This window comes from Bos indicus, chromosome 3, assembly GCF_029378745.1.
Source record: "Bos indicus isolate NIAB-ARS_2022 breed Sahiwal x Tharparkar chromosome 3, NIAB-ARS_B.indTharparkar_mat_pri_1.0, whole genome shotgun sequence".
Classification (NCBI taxonomy): domain Eukaryota; kingdom Metazoa; phylum Chordata; class Mammalia; order Artiodactyla; family Bovidae; genus Bos; species Bos indicus.
Genome location: NC_091762.1, coordinates 93,453,361 through 93,475,202, shown reverse-complemented (window position 1 = coordinate 93,475,202; position 21,842 = coordinate 93,453,361). Strand labels below are relative to the sequence as shown.

At 40.3% G+C, this 21,842-nt stretch overlaps 1 long non-coding RNA gene across 1 annotated transcript in view; it reads left to right on the top strand.

Annotated features, from left to right (window-relative positions):
• LOC109556284 (uncharacterized) overlaps nucleotides 1–21,842 on the top strand; it is a 33,937-nt gene extending 12,095 nt beyond the window's left edge. The window contains exons 2-3 of the long non-coding RNA XR_011565882.1: nucleotides 5,708–5,835; nucleotides 21,011–21,842. This is a non-coding gene — a long non-coding RNA (uncharacterized lncRNA). The remainder of the gene's footprint in view (nucleotides 1–5,707; nucleotides 5,836–21,010) is intronic.

Sequence of the window (21,842 nt, the reverse complement as noted above, 5' to 3'; positions counted from 1 at the left end):
TGGATAATCCCATGAACAGAGGAGCCTGGTGGGCTACAGTCCACAAGGTCACAGAGAGTCAGGCAGGACTGAGCACATGTATATGCAAGGGTACCTAATATCAAAAGTCCTTTTAAAAATAATTTTTTTGTGCTTGAGTCTCAAACTTTTAAAATCTGTTTTTCTTGTTTTAAAAATGAGCTGATTAAAAGAATCATACAGAAACATACAGAGAAAAAAAATTTTAAATCTCCTGAAATGCCATTCCTAAGAGCTCACTAAAGTGTTAACAGTAACTGATATTCTTTCAGACAGCTCTCTGTGTATATGAACATACAATTTCCCCATAACTAGGATCATACAATACATGAGTTTTTAAATTTATATTACATATGTGGACCTGTGTTTATGTACAGTAATTAGTTCTTGATAGATAATAATCACACTAGAGCAATCTAACAGTAACTCTTTCTCCAAAAAGAGAGCTGTTCTCTTCAGGCAAAATTAGAGATCTACTTCATTGTTTCAAACTTAAAGACATCTTGGTGTTTCATAATTGATTTTAATTTTGCGACCAACAAGGCAATTACAGCAAGAGTCATGTAATTACAATTACCCATCTATGAAGCTAACTAGTGGGCTGAAATAAAGAAAATGATTCAAAACATTTGAGGTGTGCATTTCACTTATGTTAGGGGAGCATTGTGAAGACAACCTATGTGCATATCTCGAAACTCCCTTACTGTAGCACAAAGGATTTCTTAACATCTTAAGGTGATTGTGCTGTGGGTGTGATTGTACTGAATAGCTAATGTGATTGACGTGTCTTGACAAAGTACCCTGCATTTCTAGGATTTTCATAATGATCACCAGTCTTCTTCAGGTAGAGAGGGCCAGGGCTGATTGTTCCCAGCAGGCAGGCACTGGCTCAGCAGCTTGCAGACCTGTTCTGCCACCATCTTGCAAGGATACACATGCATTGGTCTACCTGTTGTTTTATAACCAGCTTTTATTTCTTCATAGTATATTCCCTGCCCATAAATGTAAAACCTTACCATTGGTTTTAATGACCCCATAGTCCCAAAGAAAGGCAATGCCAAAGAATGCTCAAACTACCGCACAATTGCACTCATTTCACATGCTAGTAAAGTAATGCTTAAAATTCTCCAAGCCAGACTTCAGCAATACGTGAACCGTGAACTTCCAGATGTTCAAGCTGGTTTTAGAAAAGGCAGAGGAACCAGAGATCAAATTGCCAACATCCACTGGATCATCGAAAAAGCAAGAGAGCTCCAGAAAAACATCTATTTCTGCTTTATTGACTATGCCAAAGCCTTTGACTGTGTGGATCACAACAAACTGTGGAAAATTCTGAAAGAGATGGGAATACCAGACCACCTGACCTGCCTCTTGAGAAACCTTTATGCAGGTCAGGAAGCAACAGTTAGAACTGGACATGGGACAACAGACTGGTTCCAAATAGGAAAAGGAGTACGTCAAGGCTGTATATTGTCACCCTGCTTATTTAACTTGTATGCAGAGTACATCATGAGAAACGCTGGACTGGAAGAAACACAAGCTGGAATCAAGATTGCCGGGAGAAATATCAATAACCTCAGATATGCAGATGACACCACCCTTATGGTAGAAAGTGAAGAGGAACTAAAAAGCCTCTTGATGAAAGTGAAAGAGGAGAGTGAAAAAGTTGGCTTAAAGCTAAACATTCAGAAAACTAAGATCATAGCATCTGGTCCCATCACTTCATGGCAGATAGATGGGGAAACAGTGGAAACAGTGGCTGTTTTTCTGGGCTCCAAACTCACTGCAGATGGTGACTGCAGCCATGAAATTAAAAGACACTTACTCCTTGGAAGGAAAGTTATGACCAGCCTAGACAGCATATTAAAAAGCAGAGACATTACTTTGCCAACAAAGGTCCGTCTAGTCAAGGCTATGGTTTTTCCTGTGGTGATGTATGGATGTGAGAGTTGGACTGTGAAGAAAGCTGAGTGCTGAAGAATTGATGCTTTTGAATTGTGGTGTTGGAGAAGACTCTTGAGAGTCCCTTGGACTGCAAGGAGTCCTGGGTGTTCATCGGACTGATGTTGAAGCTGAAACTCCAATGTTTTGGCCACCTGATGCGAAGAGCTGACTCATTTGAAAAGACCCTGATGCTGGGAAAGATTGAGGGCAGGAGGAGAAGGGGACGACAGAGGATGAGATGGTTGGATGGCATCACCGACTCTATGGACATGGGTTTGGGTAGACTCTGGGAGTTGGTGATGGACAGGGAGGCCTGGCGTGCTGCGGTTCAGTGAGTCGCAAAGAGTCGGACATGACTGAGCGACTGAACTGAACTGAAGTACACATTTGAATATAGGTATCATAATCTGTTTAACTAGCCTCCTCTGATGAACATTGGGTTGTATCTAAATCTTGCAAAAAATAAAGGTATAATAAATTTCCTTTTGTACTCATCTTTGAGTACTTAATGCCCTGATCAGGTTAGCACAAATAATTACAAGGGGGAATTGTTAGGTTGTGTGATATGTATGTCTAGCTTTCGATACAAATTGCCAGTATATCCACCCCAAAAAAGGGGTACTAATTTACAAACTCAATGACAATTCATGAGCGTTAGTAGGAAATTATATCTCCGTATTGTTTTTTAAATTTCTTTCATTACAAGTGTCTATTAAAATGCAGTTGGACTCTCTAAGGCCTGAAAAAAGTTTTTTCATGCCACCAATATTTGCCTGCAGAGTAACCCATAGAATAGTTACTTCTGCCAGGTTGTCCCATTTTTTCAACATTATTCTGTCCAAAAAAAAAGTTTAGAGAGTATCTGGTATGGCTGTATGTCAATGATTGAGTACTTCATTACTAGAATTAACAAAACAGTGTTGTTTTTATTTCACAGTCTTTTTTAGATTTGCAAGTGTATGCCTCTTGCTCCCATTTTAATTCTTCTCCCCCTATAACCTCTCTTGTGTGGACCTTGTCCCCTTATTTTTTCTCTCCTTCCCACGATTGTCAGTTTCCTAAATGTTTGCAGCACTAGAAAGTGAAAGTATTGGAATCTTTTGTCAATTCATACATTTTCTGCTTTAGCAAAAGAAGCCTGGCAAGAGATTTTATTTCCACTTTTGTCCCCATTAGCAGTACTCCATTGTCCTTCTTTGAATTCTGTCTTAATTTCTTGTTCCCATTAAGTTTTAGTACAGGACCTACTCCTTGACCTTTTGCTACTCAGAAGTGCTTTTCTTCAAGCAAGGAGGCACTTAGAACTTTCTTGGTATTCGTGGTCTCCAGTTTCGCAAGAGATGTGTAGTTTCTTTACACTTTTAACTCTGTCCTCCCTGTCCTTTTCCTTACCCTCTCTCATTTCCTCTTCAAATGAAAATGTTTTATTGACCAAAGGATATGATTTTTTAAGAGGATCTGTTGCTTTTCAAAAGTAACAGCAACTGCAAAATTAATCTACATCTATCTTAAGGAAGTGGGAGGAATTTCGAAGTATTCAGGTGGAATTCCTAAACGTTTGCTGTGTTCTCCTGCTCTTATTTGTTGCTGTCTGCCATAACTATTCCTGAGGCATTGTGCAAACAGATGGCATAGATGCAGCTGGAAGTTCATGGGTCATTGGCTTCCAGAGGAGGTGTGGCTCTTTGGGCGGTCCAGCACACCAGTATTGCTAATCTACTTTTCCAGATTACCTCCACAGAACCTTGAAGGATAAAGGATTTCAATGAATGTGGGAAAGACTTTGAACTTTCTTTTAATTTATGTATGGTGACAGAAACGACTTTTATAGGCTAAAGTTAGGAAGTATGGATGTAACCTAATTTGCCTTTGGTATGAAAAAATAGAAAGTGCACTGAATTTGAAGTTAAACCAACCCGAGATTGAGTTCTGGTTGTATTGCTTTACTTGTCATATGTCCCTGTCTCTCAGGGAACGTAGAGTTAAATGGGAAACAGACAAGAAAAAATTTTCCTGGGGGCGGGGCGGGGGCGGGGAATCTGTTTTAACATAAACTTGCACATGGTTGCATGTGCAAAGAGCTATTGAAGTGTCCAGTAGAGACAGAAAAGCCTTTCCACAGGACTTAGCACATGAACTGAGACTTGAGTTTATGAAGCTGGGTGGGAATGGAGAATATTAATACCTCTCCAACTACTTACAGGGTTTCATGAAAAGTAAAGAAATAATGTTTATAAATAAGTGCTTGTAAACTTTATAGCCCCCAAAAGATTATTATTGTTATTAATTTTTCTTAATGTTAAAATAATTTTAGTGAGATCTTCTAAGGGAAGCCAAAATAAGAGAATTTCTCTTCACTTTAAAAATCTGACAGTCATTTTGGTTTCTTTATTTAACTAGGAAATGTTGGTAGTTGATTTCAGAACACTCACTTGTAAGATTTGCCTCAATGGCTGTTGAGATAAGTAGGCCTACACTAAATATTTTTATAATAGCTTCTTTGAAGTCCTAAGACTCAGGGTTGATTCTAGATAGTTCAGGAGTGTCATCTATGTAGAAGAAAAAGATTTACACACCCACTAAGATGACTAAGATAAAAGAGACAGACATAAATATTGGTAAGGATGTGGAGCACTCGGAACCTTCATTGACTGCTGGTAGGATTGTAATGTGGTGCAACCACTTTAGAAAACAGTTTGATAGTTCCTCAAAAAGTTAAACATCACCTTATGATCCAAAATTCACTTCTAAATATATGCCCTAGAGGAATTAGAGCTTATGTCCATGTCAAAACTTACACACAAAAGTCCATAGCAGTATTATTTATAATAGCTAAAAAGGGGAAACAGCCATCAAAGATGAGAGGCTAAGCAAAATGTACTGTGTCTGTACAATGGAATATTCTTTGGTCATGACAAGTAATTACTGATACATGCTTCAGTGTGGATGAACCTTCAAAGCATTATGCTAAGTGAAAGAAGCCAGTCACAAAAGAACATATATGTTTGCATTTGTGTGAAATATCCAGAATAAGCAAATCAATGAAGACAGAAAGTAGATTAGTGGTTGCCAGGGGCTAGAAGGAGGAGAGAATGGCAATGGTAGAGGGTGACTGCTAACGGATATGGGTTTTTGGGGGGCTGATAAGTATGCTCTAAAATTAGATAGTGATGTTGGAAGGAGAAGGAAGGAAAAAGGAAACCACCCTACAGAGATATGGATCTGAGGTTATTTTTCCAGCCTCATTTCCCAAGATCCAGAAGTAGTTGATGGATGGGATATTACTTGTGTAATTCTTCATACAAACCCAGGAAATCAGTTAAAACACTTATCTTTAAATTCTGATTGTGAAACACCAAAAATATATGTGAAATTTACTTGCACACAAACACAAAAAATAGAAGAGTTAGGGTTGCTACATTTTGAGAGGCTGAGTGAATTTTTCAGACATTATTGAGACAAATGAAGCCTATTTCAATAGAAAGTGCTGCTGTGCCACCCACTCCCCCATCCCCCCGTCCTTCCACCGGTTGTGAGCAGAAAGCCATTTTCATCAGAAGATCTGGCAGATGAAGGAGTTGCTGCCTAGTTGCCTTTTGGATTTTTCTGGGTGAAAGATCCTAAGGGAGCCTGGGGACTGCATGTTGATCCAGCCGCTCACGTCATGTATCTATTTAAACATTTAATTTGGGGAGAAAGCCAGAGGAATGAACTTAATATAACTCTGTGTTGTTTTTCTTTCCAGGAAGGAGAGCAGTTTGTGAAGAAAATTGGTGGTATTTTTGCCTTCAAGGTGAAAGATGGCCCTAGGGGTGAAGAAGCCACCTGGGTGGTGGACATGATGACCAGAAGGACCTGTGCTCCCTAACTCAGGTCAGTGCAGTGATGACTTCATTGATTAAGCACTGACAAGTTCACAGAGGAAAATGGGGGCCTGCCTTGGTGTCCCCAAAAGACTGGCTTTCGAGTTATAAAACCTTGTCAAAGAACTGGGGAATCTTTGGGACTACGACTAGGTCCCAGCTGCTTCTTCCCAAAGATTGAGAGGCTCCATCACTGTGGCTAGCCTTATGCTTTGGAATTACACAAACTTGGATTTAGAGTCCTGGTCCTGCCACTCACAGATTTTGGCCTTAAAAATTATTTCACTTCTCTGAGCTTTGTTTTTTACATTTGTAAATGGAAGTAATAAACAGTACCTATTTCATAGGATTCATCTGCAGATTAAGAGAAATAATGATCTCCTAATTAACCTGTGAAGTCCATGGTTCAGTGTATGGCTACATGTCCTCAGAAGACCTAACTGTACCCACTGTCTCCACTTCATCTCATCCCAGGCTTTCTTGAACCTACTCCAGTCAGCTTTTGTCAGCTCATCATTATCCCATAACGGTTCTTGTCAAGGTCACAAGTATTCACTGTGCTGCTAGCTTCAGTGGTTAATTCCCAGCCCTTATAATATTACTCTTCTAGGCTTTCTTCCTCCTATGGGCTGTTCCTTCTTGGCCTCTCTTCCCATTTTTTTTTCTTATCTCTAAGTATGTAAATATTGGTGTGCTCTAAGGCTCAGTTCTGTCTATATTCACTCCTTGGGGCTCTCATCTAATTTCATGCTTTTCAAACCAAGTCTACACTGATGATGCCCAGGTATCTTCAGTGTGAACTCAAACACTGAACTCTAGGTATATATTCAGCTGCTTAACTAATGAGTTTACCTGTATACTTAATAGGTTTCTCAAAGCTAATATGTCTGGATCCAAACTGTTGATCTTCCTTCCACTCCCCTTTAATTGTGTTCTCCTTTCACTGTCTTCTCCATCTTGGTAAATTGCTCTTCTGTCTTACCAGTTCCTCAGTCTAAAATCCTTGAGGTCATGCTTGGCTCTTCTTCTTTTTGTTTTTTGAAACTGAAGTATAGTTGACTTACAATGTTGTGCCAATCTCTGCTATATAGCAAAGTGACTCATTGTACACATATATACCTTCTTTAAAAGTTCTTTTCCATTACAGTTTATCCCAGAGACTGGATATAGTTCTCTGTGCTATACAATAGGACCTTGTTGTTTATCTATTCTAAATGTAATAGTTTGCATCTATGTTGACTCTTCTTTTTCTCACCCTCCACAGTCTCATCCACCAGCAAATCCTTTCCTCTACTGCCACCTTGGTTCTCCATCATTTTTGCCTGATCTCCACTTCTAACCTTGCCCCCTGTAGGTTCTTCTTCACGCACACCCGCTGGAGTGATCATTTTAAAACTCAGATTCTCACCTTCTCGGCTCAAAACCATTCAGTGACTTTCAACTCACAGAACAAAAGTTAGAGTTCTTACTCTCACACCACATAATTGGCCCTAGTCGTCTTTCTTACTACCTCTTCCTCGCTTGGCTCCAGTCACACTGGCCGCCTTGCTATTGCTTGAACATGGGGTGTTCCCAGTTCAGGAGCTTTCTACTGCCTGGGATTGTCATCCCTCAGATATCCTCATGGCTGGTCCTTTTATTTCCTTTGGATTTTTGCCCAACTGTCACCTTCTCAGTGAGACTTTCCCTAGCCACACTTTTAAATCACACCTCATTACCATTCCCTATTGTCCTTTTCTGACGTATTTTTTTTTAGCACTTACCTCCATCTGATATACCATATCTTATTTATTTTCTTATTGTCTACCCCCACTAGAGTTGTAAACTGCATGAACGCAGAACATTTGCCTCTTAGGTTCACTGCTGTATTCACAGTACCCAGAATAATACCTGATACCAGGTAGGCCTTCAATAAAATAGATAATAAAAATGAGCAGCAGATGAATGAGTGATGCTTAGTAAGCATTCAGTAAATGGTAGCTATATTGTATGCTATGTTTCTGTCCTTGGAGAGAGCCTGTTACAGTTAAGAGATGTAAGGGATAAGAAGTAGCTTTTTACAGGGCTATACTATGAACTTTGAAAGTGATTTGATATATAATCTATCCATTAAAACTTTTTGAGTAGAAAAGAAAAGTCAGAACTGCATTTTAGAGGATGAAGTTGCTGCATTAGACCTGATGAATTAGAAAGGAAGAAATCAGAGGCAGAGAGAGCAATTAGGAGGATGGATGATACCACCATCTAAGTTAAGCAAAAAGGATAGCCCAAGTGTTGGCAGTAAGAAAAAAGGATGTTGTTACATGGCAGTTGCCAGGAGTGTTTGGAGTGAAATTGTTGCTACCTGGAAGCTGTAAAGTAGGAGGTCTGTCAAAGATGGTAGAGTTCATTGGTGGTGGTGGTTTAGACCCCGTGAACCATATCCCACCAGGCTCCTCTGTACATGGGATCTCCCAGGCAAGAATTCTGGAGTGGGTTGCCATTTCCTTCTCCAGGGGATGTTCCTGACCCAGGGATCGAACCCAGGTCTCCTGCATCGCAGGTAGTCTCCTGCATTTCAGGCCGATTCTTTACCGACTGAGCCACCAGGGAAGCTCAGAGTTCATTGCCACAACATAATTGAAGAAGGTCCCGGAGGAGAGGATGACATCATGAACACATGTGGAAGGAAGGTTAGCCTTAGCAAGGAGGGAGGGATACTTCTTTCTTTGAGAGGGCAGATAAATACTCAGGGGCATTTTGAGGTACGGAGGAGGTTGACAAAGTTCTTAGAATAGAGTTCAGAGCTTGGAGAAAATATTAAGAGCAGTGTTCCATGCACTGTTGAATAAGGAACTAACTAGAGATAATGAAGGAAAAGCTGAGCAGCAGTGAGGGCATCTGGTGTGGGCAGCATTTTCTTTCTCAGAATGAGTGGGCAGAAAAATAATTACACTTGCATTCTATGAGCTTCCATCTAACGTAATGTAGGAAGGAAAACTAATGTTTCATCTAGATTCTAGCTTCAAGAAATAACAAGAACTTTTGGGAAATAATGCCGAGTTCTTAAATGACTGACTTTTAATGGTTACTGCAGGATTATAAATTGATATGCCTAGACAGACGTAGTTTTTAGAGAAAATTTTTCTTATTTTATTATTAGTATTTGTTTGTTTTGAAAGGTTATATGCTTATGGAAACATACTAAAAATTTCAGAAAAACCATGTTCGCTGTATATGGACTCTAGCAGTGAGCTCTCCCCACATTAGGTGCCCCAACCCAAACCTGCAGGAATTTTACTCTGAATTTCTGCTGAAACTGATACTTGTTGGCAGCCGGGAGTGGTGTTGAAATATGGACTTACCAGTAAAAGCTGCCACGGGAAATTGCCAGCTCTTTTTACATCATCCAACAAATGACCATTTGTTAGAGATCAGCTATGTTAAAGCGTTAATAACCTGTCCTAGTTTGAACCGACATCTGAAAGAGAATTGTTAATTCTTTTGACATGTACATACTGTTGAGAGGTTTACTTTCTGCAAACATAGTAAGATTGGCTTAAATGTATTTCACTTGCCTATATTCTAAGAGCTTGGTAATGATACAGATGGTTGTATCAAGGACTTTTAGATTTTGTACATTTTCCATACTCCTTTCTTGCTGCCTGGGTGCTTCTCTATCAGTTCTGCCCCTCCCTCCTCTCCTTTGAAACAACTCACATAGCATGTCTCCAGGAAGCCAACACTGATTAATTTAATATGACATATTATTCTTTCATTCCTGTAGTCTGCCCCCTCAGCACCCACCTGAGTTCTCAACCCTGCCCCTTTGTGGGGAACATGATATAGAGAGCCTCAGAGTCTCCCATCCCCAGTGTACAGGAGAAAGAGCATAGTCTTTGGAGATACCCAAACCTGGGTTCACACCTTGGCTTTGTCATTCATTAGATATAAACTTTGCCTGAGTCCAATTGTCTCACCTAGAAAATGGTGAGAATATTGTCTGTCTGCGGAGCAGTTGTGGGGATTAAATGAGATAAGGTATGTAAAGACCCTAGCATGGTAAGTGCTCAGTAAGTCATTACGTCCTTCCCAACCTATAAATTAAACATTAATTTTGCTTAAATGCATTGGAATTGCCTGTGATTCTTTAAAAGGACATAGGGAGCTGAGGAAGCATCTGGGATGCATCAGATGCTGATGAATTGGTGAAGGCCCAGCGAAAACTGAGCTGTTGAATGTTTGTATTTTTCCTGTAACAAGAGGAGCCATATAACTTAGGAGCTGGGAGTATAGGCTTTGGCAGCAGGAATCTGCTTCCCTACCTAGCTCAGCCACTTACTAGCTGTGTGACCTTGAGCAAGCTGTTTGACCTCTCTTACCCTTATAGGGTTCTTATTAAGATCAAATGAGTCCAAGTATGTGAAGTTCTCAGCATAGTAAGAGCTCAGTAAGTGCTGATATAATAGCAGCAGCAGCAGCAGCAGCATTTTATTTCCTAAAGTCACTAGGAGTTCTTTCTTGGAATATTAAAATCTAATCCAACTGTAAATCAAGTCCAGCTATCTCAATTTGCTAGCTTTTCTTTTTTTTTTTCTCTCTGCTCTTTGATGTTATATATCTACAAGGGAACTGGTTTTTCCAGACTGGAAATACTTGAATTTTTAAGACTTCAGACCTTTTTTTCAAGTAATGAGAGAAAATTTAGATAGACGCAGAGATGGAATGGCCATTGAGACACAGTCTTTTTAGGGGTTATTTCTGCATCCTAAGACGTAAAAGAAAAATGTTTAGTTTTGAATCTTGTTTTAGTTACTTAATAAAAGGACATGCTATGCTTTAATAGTTTGCCCCCATCCCAGTCTGTTTGTACTGCTGTTTGAACATACCACACTTGGGTGACTCAAAAAAACAGGAATTTATTTGTCATAGTTCTAGTGACTGCAAGTCCAAGATCAAGGCATCAGCATGGTCACCTTTTTTGAGTATCCTCTGCCTGGTTCATAGCCAGTGCTTTCTTGCTGTGGGCCCACATTGTGGAAGGGCTCAGGGTCTCTCTGGAGCCTCTTTATAAGGCATAAATCCCATTCATAAAGGCTCTACCCTTATGACACCCGAAGGCCTCCCTGCTGATACGATCGCACTGTTGTTCAGTCGCTAAGTTGTGTCTGGCTCTTTGTTACCCCATCGACTGCAGCATGCCAGGCCTCCCTGTCTCCTGGAGTTTGCCCAAGTTCATGTCCATTGAATCCATGATGCTATCTAACCATCTCATCTTCTGCCGCTCTCTTCTACTTTTGCTTTCAATCTTTCCCAGCATCAGAGTCCTTTCCAGTAAGTCGGCTCTTTGCATCTCGTAGCCAAAAGTATTGTAGCTTCAGATTCAGCTTGAGTCCTTCCTGTGAATATTCAGAGTTGATTTCCTTCAAGATTGACTGGTTCCTTCAAGATTGACTGGTTTGATCTCCTTGCTGTCCAAGGGACTCTCATAATTTGAAAGCATCCATTCTTGGCTCTCAGCCTTCTTTATGGTTCAACACTCACATCTGTACATGACTACTGGAAAGACCATAGCTTTGACTATACGGACCTTTGTTGGCAAAGTGATATGTTTTAATATGCTGTCTAGGTTTGTCATAGTTTTCCTTCCATGAAGCAAGTGTCTTCTAATTTCAGGACTGCAGTCACCATCCACAGTGATTTTGGAGCCCAAGAAGAAAAAATTTGTCACAGCTTCCACTTTTTCCCATTCTATTTGCCATAAAGAGATGGGACTGGATACCATGAACTTCGTTTTTTGAATGTTGAGTTTTAAGCCAGCTTTTTCACTTTCCTCTTTCACCCTCATCAGGTGACTCTTAGTTCCTCTTTACTTTCTGCCATTAGAGTGGTATCATCTGCATATCTGAGGTTGTTGCTATTTCTCCCAACAATTTTAATTTCAGTTTGTGATTCATCCAGTCCAGTATTTTGCATGAAGTACTCTGCATATAAGTTAAATAAACAGGGTGACAATATATAGCCTTGTTGTATTCCTTTCCCAATTTTGATGCAGTCAGTTGTTACAGATAAAGTTCTAACTGTTATTTTTGGTCCACATACAGGTTTCTCAGGAGACAGGTAAGATGGTCTGGTATTCCCATCTCTTTAAGAAATTTCCACCGTTTGTTGTGATCCACAGTCAAAGGCTTTCACATAGTCAATGAAACAGAAGTAGATGTTTTTTTGTGAAATTCCCTTGCTGTCTCTATTATCCAATAAATGTTGGCAATTTGGTCTCTGGTTCTTCTGCCTTTTCTAAACTCAGCTTATACATCTGGAAGTTCTCGATTCAAATACTGGTGAAGCTTACCTTGAAGGATCTTGAGCGTAACCTTCTAGCATGGGAAGTTAGTGCAATTGTCCAGTAGTTTGAACATTCTTTAGCACTGCCCTTCTTTGGAATTGGGATATAAACTAATCCTTTCCAGTCCTTTGGCCACTGCTGGGTTTTCCAAATTTGCTGACATCTTGAGTACAGCACTTTAGCATCATCCTTCAGGATTTGAAATACCTCAGCTGGAATTCCATCCTCCACTAGATTTGTTGGTAATAGTGCTTCTTAAGGCCCACTTGACTTCACACTCCAGGACGTCAGGCTCTAGGTGAGTGACCACACCATTGTGGTTATATGCATCATTAAGACCTTTTTTGTATAGTTCTTCTGTGTGTTCTTGCCACCTCTTCTTAATTTCTTTTGCATCTGTTGTGTCCTTACTGTTTCTGTCCTTTATCATGCCCATCCTTGCATGACATGTTCCTTTGATATCTCCAATTTTCTTGAAGAGAGCCCTAGTCTTAGCCATTCTATGGTTTTCCTTTATTTCTTTGCATTGTTTATTGAAGAAGGCCTTCTTATCTCTTCTTACTTTTCTCTGGATCTCTCCATTCACTTGGTTATATCTTTCCCTTCCTCCTTTGCCTTTTGCTTCTCTTCTTTCCTCAGCTATTTGTAAAGCCTCCTCAGACAACCACTTTACTTTCTTGCATTTCTTTTACTTAGGGATGGTTTTGGTCACCACCTCCTGTACAATGTTATGAACCTCTTTCCATAGTTCTTCAGACACTTTGTCTCCCAGATCTAATCCCTTGGATCTTTTTAGCACCTCCACTGTATGACCATAAGGGATTTGATTTAGGTCATACCTGAGTGGCTTAGTGGTTTTTCCCACTTTCTTTAGTTTAAGCCTGAATTTTGCTGTAAGGAGCTGATGATCTCAGCCACAGTCATCTCCAGGTCTTCTTTTTGCTGACTATATAGAGCTTCTCCATCTTTAGCTGCAAAGAATGCAATCAGTCTGATTTTGGTTAGGGCATAGGCTTGGGTTACTGTGATGTTGAGTGGCTTTCCTTGGAAATAGACCGAGGTCATTCTGCTGTTTTTGAGATTGCACCCGTGTGTTGCATCTCAGACTCTTTTGTTGGTTATGAGGGCTACTCCATTTCTTCTAAGGGATCCTTGCCCACAGTGAAAGAAAAGAAAGAAAGAAAGTGTTAGTTTTGTCGGCTCTTTGTGACCCCATGGACTGTAGCCTGCCAGGCTTCTCTGTCCATGGAATTCTCCAGGCAGGAAAACTGGAGTGGGTTGCCATTTCCTTCTCCAGGGGATCTTCCTGACCCGGGGATCAAACCCAGGTCTCTTGCATTGCAGGCAGTTTCTTTACCATCTGAGCTGCCAGGAGTAGATATAATGGTCATCTAAATTAAATTGGCATAAAAATGTACTCCAGTCCATTTTAGTTCACTGATTCCTAAGACGTCAATGTTTGCTCTTTCCATCTCCTGTTTGACTACTTCCAATTTACCTTGATTCATGGACCTAACATTCCAGGTTCCTGTGCAGTATTTTTCTTTACAGCATTGGATTTTACTTTTACCACTAGACATATCCACAACTGAGCATCTTTTCCACTTTGGCCTAGCTGCTTCATTCTTTCTGGAGCTGTTAGTAATTGCCCTCCACTCTTGAACAGTAGCATATTGGACACCTATCCTCAGGGGGGCTCATCTTCCGATGTAATATCTTTTTGCCTTTTTTTATCGTTCATGGGGTTCTCCTGGCAAGAACACTGGAGTGGTTTGCCATTCCCTCCTCCAGTGGACCACGTTTTAGCAGATCTATGACCCGTCTGTCTTGGGTGGCCCTGCACGGCATGGCTCATAACTTCATTGAGTTATGCAAGCACCTCCACCTCAACAAGGCAGTGATCCATGAAGGGGACTATCACAGTAGGTATTAGGATTTCAAAATAAGAGTTTTGGGGTATACAAGCATTCAGACCATATATAGCAAGTCTGATCTTTTTTTTTTTTTAATTAAGGCACAGATTAACTATTGTGCCATGATTTGATATTATTACAATTATTAGTAGTAATACTATTAGAGTACTATTTTTATATAGGTTACCCAAAGAACTGACTGCTGGAAATTCTGATTTCTTGGTGAAATTTTCCTTTTGCATTTGAAACTTCTCTTTTGTCCAAGGAAGAAATGGCTGGTTTAGCAATGAGGTTAGAGTCTTTGTGGTATGGCCTTTTTTCTTTGATTATACTATTAAAATTGATATTTTTAAAACTTTGTTTTTATATAAGTAATATATACTCAAGTGCAAACAAAATGAAAAATTACCCTCCTATAATCCCACCCATCTATATCATGAGTTCACAAATGATGGCCTATGCGCCAGATTCAACCCACCACCTGTTTTCTTTATTTTGTTTTGTGTAAAAATTTTCTGAAGTTTAGCCCATAAGGAAGGGTATAAATCTGAGTGTTTAGCTTGATAAATATTAACAAATGAATATATCTCCCAGCTCAAGATGCAGAATGTTGCCATCACTCTAGAAACCTCCTCACACCATCTCCCATTACTATTCACTTGCAAAAGGAACCACTATTCCGAATTCTACCACCATCGGTTGATTTTATTTATTTTAGAAATTCGTATAGATGGAGCCATACAATATTTACTGTTTGAGGTGTGGCTTCTTTTGCTCATCATTGTAAGATTCATTATATTTTTGCATGTAGCATTAGTTCATTTTTACTATGTGAATGCACCAGAATTTATTTATTCAGTTCAGTTCAGTTCAGTCGCTCAGTCGTGTCCGACTCGTTATGACCCCGTGAATCGCAGCATGCCAGGCCTCCCCGTCCATCACCATCTCCCAGAGTTCACTCAGACTCACATCCATTGAGTTGGTGATGCCATCCAGCCATCTCATCCTCTGTCATCCCCTTCTCCTCCTGCCCCCAATCCCTCCCAGCATCAGAGTCTTTTCCAATGAGTCAACTCTTCGCATGAGGTGGCCAAAGTATTGGAGTTTCAGCGTTAGCATCATTCCTTCCAAAGAACACCCAGGGCTGATCTCCTTCAGAATGGACTGGTTGGATCTCCTTGCAGTCCAAGGGACTCTCAAGAGTCTTCTCCAACACCACAGTTCAAAAGCACCAATTCTTCGGCGCTTAGCTTTCTTCACAGTCCAACTCTCACATCCATATATGACTACTGGAAAAACCATAGCCTTGACTAGATGGACCTTTGTTGGCAAAGTAATGTCTCTGCTTTTGAATATGCTGTCTAGGTTGGTCATAACTTTCCTTCCAAGGAGTAAGCGTCTTTTAATTTCATGGCTGCAGTCGCCATCTGCAGTGATTTTGGAGCCCCCCAAAATAAAGTCTGACACTGTTTCTACTGTTTCCCCATCTATTTGCCACAAAGTGATGGGACCAGATGCCATGATCTTTGTTATTTGAATGTTGAATTTTAAGCCAGCTTTTTCACTGTCCTTCCTAGGGGAATATACAGAGGCATGAATGAATACCAGAAAGCAGAAATCACAGGGGTCACCTTAGTGCCTGTGTGCTACAGTAGCAATTATTAATATATTGGTCTCCAAGTTTTCAAGTTGGAATCTACAAGTTTATAAGCTTCTTCCTATATGTCTATCAGGGCTTCCCTGATAGCTCAGTTGGTAAAGAATCCACCTGCAATGCAGGAGACCCCAGTTCTATTCTTGGGTTGGGAAGATCCACTGGAGAAGGGATATGTTACCCACTCTAGTATTCTTGGGCTTCCCTTGTGGCTCAACTGGTAAAGAATCCTCCTGCAATGTGGGAGACATGGGTTTGATCCCTGGTTTGGAAAGATCTCCTGGAGAAGGGAAAGGCTACCCACTCCAGTATTCTGGCCTAGAGAATGGGTTGCAAGGTCCATGGGTTGCAAAGAGTCGGACATGACTGAGCAACTTTCACTTTCACTTTATACATATATAATTGAATATCTGTTTTTAAGTAAAACATGGGTTCATGCCTACAGTTTGTTTTGAAACTGGTTTATGTAACAATCTCTTCAAGAATTTCCCATGTCTTTAAGAATTCTTAAAGAGATGGGAATGCCAGACCACCTTACCTGTCTCCTGAGAAATCTGTATGCAGGTCAAGAAGCAATAGTTAGAACTGAGCATGGAACAACAGACTGGTTCCAAATAGGGAAAGGAGTACGTCGAGGCAGTATATTGTCACCCTGCTTATTTAACTTATATGCACAGTACCTCATGAGAAATGCTGGCCTGGATGCAGCACAAGCTGGAATCAAGATTGCTGGGAGAAGTATCAATAACCTCAAATACACAGATGACACCACCCTTATGACAAAAAGTGAAGAAGAACTAAACAGCCTCTTGATGAAAGTGAAAGAGGAGAGTGAAAAAGTTGGCTTAAAACTCAGCATTCAGAAAAATAAGATTATGGCATCCAGTCCCATCATTTCATGGAAAATAGATGGGGAAACAATGGAAACAGTGACAGACTTTATTTTCTTGGCCTGCAAAATCACTACAGACGGTGACTGCAGCCATGAAATTAAAAGACACTTACTCCTTGGAAGAAAAGCTATGACCAGCCTAGACAGCATATTAAAAAGCAAAGACATTACTTTGCTGACAAAGGTCCATCTAGTGAAAGCTATGGTTTTTCCAGTAGTCATGTATGGATGTGAGAGTTGGACTATAAAGAAGGCTGAGCACTGAAGAACTGATGTTTTTGAACTGTGGTATTGGAGAAGACTCTTGAGAGTCCCTTGGACTGCAAGGAGATCCATCCAGTCCATCCTAAAGGAAACCAGTCCTGAATATTCATCGGAAGGACTGATGCCGAAGCTGAAACTCCAGTACTTTGGCTACCTGATGCAAGGAACTCACTTGAAAAGACCTTGATGCTGGGAAAGATTGAAGTCAGGAGAATAAGGGGACAACAGAAGACAAGATGGTTGGATGGCATCACTGACTCGATGGACATGAGTTTGAGCAAGCTCCTGGAGTTGGTGATAGACAGGGAAGCCTGGCATGCTATAGTCCATGGGACTGCAAATAGTCAGACATGACTGAGCAACTGAACTGAACTGAACTATATAACAATATCATGAACTGTATAATGTGAATGTGTCTTTTCAGGTCGTGAAATGTAGATCCTTATCATTGAATGGCTGCATTGTACCCCTCTATATGAATATACCATGATTATTTAATGAATTCCCTCTTCTCTTAAATATTGCAGTTGCTTGTGATTTATGCCATATTTTACCAGGCTGCTGTAGAGTGTATGTGAGTGCCCATGTGCCCACACTAACACCGGGTGTGATTCTGTTACAGTCAGTGACTTTTGACTAAAATGTACACATGAAACTGAACACTCCCTTTTTCTCCATCCTTCTGCATGTCTCTTCTTTAGATAAGAAGGCTGACTGCACAATCACAATGACTGACTCGGACTTACTGGCTCTGATGACTGGTAAAATGAATCCTCAGATGATAAGTATGACGATATTTATGTCCTTGTATTAGGTGGATTTTAGCCTGTTTCACTTCATCATCTATTTCAGCCTCATCCCATAAAGTGTAAAGTGGTCAAACCCAGAAAACTCAGTGTTCCCCAAATATTCACTTAATGGGTGACAAATAGTTGTGGAGCTAGCCATGTGTCAGCCATTGCCCTGTGTGCTGAAAATGTCCAGATGAATAAGAAATAGTTCACATGCTCTGGGCATCCACAGTTTGGTATGAGACAGGTGTGCAGAAGGATAAGTGCAATGAAATATCTGTGGTGCCCTGTCTGGCTTGTGGTTGGGGAGGGTGGAAGAAGGAGAAGCCATATCTTCCTGGGCTCTCAGAGAAGGCTTCACAGAGGAAATAATGCTTGACTTTGTCCTGGGGGTGATCAGAAGTCATCGGTGCACAGGTGGAGAGTAGGAGCCATCCAAATAGGAGAAAGGACTAGTCACAGAGGCAAGACGTTTTACCTTTTGCATCTTTGCCTGTGCTCCTTTTTTGTCTGAGCTGTGATTTCCTTGACAAACTTCTTATCTTTTAAAATGATCTTAGGGACTTCCCTGGTGGTCCAGTGGCTAAGACTGTGCTCCCAGTTAATTAATGGGGCTTATGTTTGATCCTTGGTCAGGGAACTAGATCTCACATGCTACAACTAAGAGTTTGCATTCTGCAATTAAAGGTCCCTTATGCTGCAGGTAAGACTCAGCACAGCCAAATAAAATAAATGAATATTAATCTAACAAAACAAAATGAACTTAGTTGCTATGTTTAAAGACCTCCTACCACACGGTTGGGGAGCTATAGTCAGCACCTCTTCTGGGCCACTTACTGGACTGCCAGCCTAGCACTCGTCTCATCACACCAGTCGTGATATGCCTGTCTCATCTCCCAGTAGAATGTGCATGTCTCAAGGGAACAAACCACATCTTGTTCATCTTTGTGTCTCCAGAACGTAGCATGATGCCTGGCAGTTTTAAATGTTCACAATCACTGGATTAATTTGTATTTCTCTAAAATGTATTCATGGCTTGTATAGATTTTTCAGGCCCCCAGATTGTCAAGGGTCTTCTTGTATTCTTTACTGGCACAATGTTGAGCAGACTTGATATACGTTATCCATAGATAACACAAAGGAAGCTAAGATGCTGCTTTCCATTGTAACCTTATTTTTTTTGTTGTTGCCTCAACCTTATTTGGGCTTCCCTGATAGCTCAGATGGTAAAGAATCTGCCTATTATTTGGGAGACCTGGATTCAATCCCTGGGTCAGAAAGATCCCCGGAGAAGGGAACGGCTACCCACTCCAGTATTCTTTCCTGGAGAATCCCATGGACAGAGGAGCCTGGCGGGCTATAGTCCATGAGATCGCAAAGAGTCAGACAGGACTGAAGCGACTAACACTTTCAGCCTTATTTGTTTTAGATCTTGTTCCTGTGGTGAAGTCACTCAGTGGTGTCTGACTCTTTGCGACCCCATGGACACCAGGCTCCTCTGTCCATGGGATTTTCTAGGCAAGAGTACTGGAGTGGGTTGCCATTTCCTTCTCCAGGGAATCTTCCCGACCCAGGGATAGAACCCAGGTCTCCTGCATTGTAGACAGACGCTTCACCGTCTGAGCCACCAGGGTACCCTCATAGTTTGAAAGATTGGATAAAACAACTAAATCTGACTCCTACTTGTATTCCTTTTAAAAATGCTTATTCTAAGCAACTAAGCACATTTCAACTGATGCATTGACAAGTAAGAGACTTGTATCTATGATGTTTCAGTTGAATATGTACCATTGACACTGACATTTGCACCCACTGAGCTGTTTTCAAAATCTGGACAGAACAGAGGCCATCAGTCTCGGAGCTGGCACATTCCCCTTCCCACCCACCACCACTCATGCCACTGTGCACTCCATACATTTCCTTGGTAGCGTGGTCAAGCTTCACTCTCAGCTGCCCTCGTTCTCTCAGTTTATCTGTTTACCACCCATTTGGAGAGTAAAATGTCAGCTTACTTTTCCTGAACACCTGTTAGCACCCAGAGGAATTAAAGATAAAAATGGGAGACCTTTGTGTTAATGTGCTAATGGTCTTCTCTTATGCTCAGAAGAGGATTTGACTGGACACCGTTAAATACAGTGGAAATTATAATTTATATGTTTGGCTACAGTTGAAGCAAAGCAATATGCTCTCTAGCAGAAAGCACATAGGAAGAGTACCTTAGGGCCCAGATTTAAATGATTCTTTTGTTTGGAGTCTCTAAAAGGTGAAGACTCATTTTTTCTCTGTAATCATTATTAAATAAAATGTAATTTCTTCTTTTAATTAAGAAAAGGGAAATATGGTGAGTTTCTCTGGTAGGAACTACTGGTCCATATTTTTAAAAGACATATGTTAAATATATTGTGTTCTGAGACACTTGACCTTTAAGTCATCAGACAGAAGGCTGTGTGCCATATAGAAAGGAAATATTTAGTTTGTCCAGACAGAGGAGGGGGGGGGAAAAAGGAATTAGTCACCCTCACCAGAAGGTGTAGAGAAAGCAGAGCTCTGCACTTTCCTACTAGTGAGGCAGAAGAACTCCTCACTTCTTAATGTACTTGTTAGGAAGTGAAGACTACCAGCAACTTTTCCTCTATTTTAAGAATTGAGTAAGAAGACTGAGATCATAGCAGAGAAATCATGCTATGTTCCCAATTTTGCTATTTCTTTAAAGTTTTCCTGGGATTTTGTTACATGATAAATTTAGCAAACATCATGTGATCTAATCCCAGGCTGTTGTTAAGTGGAACAAATTGTGGCTCTGCATTGGGGACTGGTTTGAGTCTCCTTATTGAGCCAAAGATTCACACAGGCACCTCAGCAGGCTGCCTGGCCTCCCCCTGTAGGGAATACATCTCCATCATGTAGACCAAAAAAGGGAGAAAAATGGTGACATTTCATTGCATAGATGCATCTGTAATGGAATCCCAAGTTTCTGAGTGTGTTACACATGTGCTTTTCCTCCCTGCTGGCAGACCCGCTGAATGTGTAATGTTTTTAAACAAAATCAGTCTAGTATGAACCCACTCTGCCTAATATTTGAGGAAGACAGGTAATGGCAGACTCAATTTCCAAGAGAACAGATTTGGGAAAGCTGTGTCTTTTGACTGCTCTGTGTAAAGCGTGACTTTTACACATTTACCCTTGTGAGGAATCTGGTGCTAACTCTATTCCCGAAAGCCAAGTTTCATATTTTGAAGAAAGTTTAAGAGACTTGGATAAATAAATCATCTTGGGGCTGGACAGTCTAGAAATATTAGCAATCTCAAAACAAAAAATAATAAATTTTCTTTCTTCTTCCTCACAGGCCTTCTTTCAAGGCAGATTGAAAATCACTGGCAACATGAATCTGGCTCTGAAGTGACAAAATCTCCAGCTTCAGCCGCAGGCAAAGCTAAGCTGTAAAGAACTCCCTTTGCCTACCTTTGAAAATCAAGTTGAGATATATAGATATACATATATTTCATTGTCAGAACTTAGATTGAAACTACACATTGGGAAATAGCATGAAGTTTGTTTTTCAATGGGTGTGACCAATCTTGTTTTTCCTAAGCCCTGGGTGAACAGAGCCTGATGGTTTACTACTGCTTTGCTGAATTGCATTCAACTGTGCATTGCAAAGTTAATATGGTAATTATGGTTTGGGGTGAAATTGAATTTTAGAATAAAATTAGGAATAGAAAAATCCAAAAACTATGTAAACAAAAGCTCTCATTTTGGTTATAAAGCACATTTGAGGATTATTGTGCTGAAGATTCAATTTAAGTTTTCTTTGGGAGAACTAGGGAGGAAACAGAACGCCAGTAGCTGGCCAGTGTTCAGTGTCGTGCACTTAATGACCTCAGCCGATTTCCCAGGGACAGTTCTTTAAATTCTGTATTAGGATTAAAAAAAAAAAACTTTAAAATTTTGCATTTCATGCCATCAAAGTAGTATTTTCTTCCCACATTAAAGAAATATGATCAAAGTTTGGGAGTAAATATCTATTTTTAAATGAGTTTCTTTCTTGAAAAAAATTCAGTGTATTAGAACCATAAAATGCTGTTGTGAAAAATAATTGAACAAATAAAGTTTGCTTTAAGATGCACAATTTTCAAATTATACTCTTGTATTACTTTAATTAAATTTGTAAAACTCTC